Below are 2,500 nucleotides of genomic sequence, written 5' to 3'. Positions count from 1 at the left end.
CATGAATTTCGTGAAAATCCTCGGCAAGATCGGCTAAAAGGCGATGCGCCGGCTCCCGGGTTCGGAAGGGAGCCGGTCCGGCGAAAAACTTGGTTCCGTCCCGATCGACCGAAAGGCAATGCGCCGGTCGCGGATGTCGGTACGGGGACGGAATTTCGTGAAAATCCTCGGCAAGATCGGCGAAAAGGCGATGCGCCGGCTCCCGGGTTCGGAAGGGAGCCGGCCCGGCGAAAAACTTTGTTCAGTCACGATCGACCGAAAGGCAATGCGCCGGTCGCGGATGTCTGTACGGGGACGGAATTTCGTGAGATCCTCGGCCCGTTCGGCGGAAAGGCGATGCGCCGGCTACCGGATTCGGTCCGATCCCTGTAGGCCGGCGAAACTTTGAATAAATCCGGCCCCTCGAGTCTCGCCCGCCGGCGACAAAGTCCCGAGGCCGAGTAATTTTTCGGATAGCCCGCGAAGGTTTCGTCCCGTAAGCCCACCGTGTTAACACCGCATCGGCGCCGACGTCCTAGCGGCCGGGCTCCTACTAGTAAGAGGAGCGAGTCGGTCGGGCCGGGTTCCCGGCGCCCGCCGGTCACCGTTCGGTACAGTGCGCCAGCACGTGCCGTACAGTTCGGTGTCGACCTAGCGCGGGCGTACGGGTACAATCCCGTATCCCCAGACCGTGAAACTCTGCTCATGTTCAATCGTCACTGCATTACCGCGGGTCGGTGTCTCAGACCGAATGGCCCTTGACGCGGTAGCAAGAAGTTCGCTCTCCGTTACGCACGGCAGGGTCGAACCTTTGAACGCACGCATCAACTCGCTCCGTACCGAGCGCCAACTCGAATACGAAAGAGATATCAATCCATCCCAGACGCTTTCAATCTAGCCGACGGGTACGGGAGATCGTTCGAACGCAACGCAACCGTGTGCCGCTTCGGCGGTACACGGAGTCGCGACCGGCCTGACGCCGGTCACGAAACACAACGTACAGTTAGACGTGTGGCCGACCGGGCCTGAGGACCCGGCGGCGATGGGTGGCGCACGTCCGAGCCTAGATTCAATGTCGAAGCTCCCTGGTTGATCCTGCCAGTAGTCATATGCTTGTCTCAAAGATTAAGCCATGCATGTCTCAGTGCAAGCCAAATTAAGGTGAAACCGCGAATGGCTCATTAAATCAGTTATGGTTTCTTAGATCGTACACACATTTACTTGGATAACTGTGGTAATTCTAGAGCTAATACATGCAAACAGAGTTCCGACCAGAGATGGAAGGAATGCTTTTATTAGATCAAAACCAATCGGCGGCGGGTACGTCCCGTCCGCCGTTTAACTTGGTGACTCTGAATAACTTTGGGCTGATCGCACGGTCTCGTACCGGCGACGCTTCTTTCAAATGTCTGCCTTATCAACTGTCGATGGTAGGCTCTGCGCCTACCATGGTTGTAACGGGTAACGGGGAATCAGGGTTCGATTCCGGAGAGGGAGCCTGAGAAACGGCTACCACATCCAAGGAAGGCAGCAGGCGCGCAAATTACCCACTCCCGGCACGGGGAGGTAGTGACGAAAAATAACGATACGGGACTCATCCGAGGCCCCGTAATCGGAATGAGTACACTTTAAATCCTTTAACGAGGATCCATTGGAGGGCAAGTCTGGTGCCAGCAGCCGCGGTAATTCCAGCTCCAATAGCGTATATTAAAGTTGTTGCGGTTAAAAAGCTCGTAGTTGAATCTGTGTCCCACGCTGTCGGTTCACCGCTCGCGGTGTCTAACTGGCATGATTGTGGGACGTCCTACCGGTGGGCTTAGCCCTCCGGGGCGGCCCAACTAATATCCCATCGCGGTGCTCTTCACTGAGTGTCGAGGTGGGCCGGTACGTTTACTTTGAACAAATTAGAGTGCTTAAAGCAGGCTATTTTCGCCTGAATACTGTGTGCATGGAATAATGGAATAGGACCTCGGTTCTATTTTGTTGGTTTTCGGAACCCCGAGGTAATGATTAATAGGGACAGATGGGGGCATTCGTATTGCGACGTTAGAGGTGAAATTCTTGGATCGTCGCAAGACGGACAGAAGCGAAAGCATTTGCCAAAAATGTTTTCTTTAATCAAGAACGAAAGTTAGAGGTTCGAAGGCGATCAGATACCGCCCTAGTTCTAACCATAAACGATGCCAGCTAGCGATCCGCCGAAGTTCCTCCGATGACTCGGCGGGCAGCTTCCGGGAAACCAAAGCTTTTGGGTTCCGGGGGAAGTATGGTTGCAAAGCTGAAACTTAAAGGAATTGACGGAAGGGCACCACCAGGAGTGGAGCCTGCGGCTTAATTTGACTCAACACGGGAAACCTCACCAGGCCCGGACACCGGAAGGATTGACAGATTGAGAGCTCTTTCTTGATTCGGTGGGTGGTGGTGCATGGCCGTTCTTAGTTGGTGGAGCGATTTGTCTGGTTAATTCCGATAACGAACGAGACTCTAGCCTGCTAAATAGGCGTACTTTCCGGTATCTCGA

General features: G+C 54.7%; 1 non-coding gene across 1 annotated transcript in view; it reads left to right on the top strand.

Moving 5' to 3' along the window:
- Positions 1–1,061: 1,061 nt before the first annotated feature.
- LOC124415343 overlaps positions 1,062–2,500 on the top strand; it is a 1,913-nt gene continuing 474 nt past the window's right edge. The window contains exon 1 of the ribosomal RNA XR_006930314.1: positions 1,062–2,500. This exon is cut by the window's right edge and continues 474 nt beyond it. This is a non-coding gene — a ribosomal RNA (small subunit ribosomal RNA).

The sequence above is a fragment of the Diprion similis genome, unplaced genomic scaffold, assembly GCF_021155765.1.
Source record: "Diprion similis isolate iyDipSimi1 unplaced genomic scaffold, iyDipSimi1.1 ptg000041l, whole genome shotgun sequence".
NCBI lineage: Eukaryota > Metazoa > Arthropoda > Insecta > Hymenoptera > Diprionidae > Diprion > Diprion similis.
The sequence above is the reverse complement of the archived record's forward strand: the minus strand, read 5'-3'. Positions and strand labels throughout refer to the sequence as shown.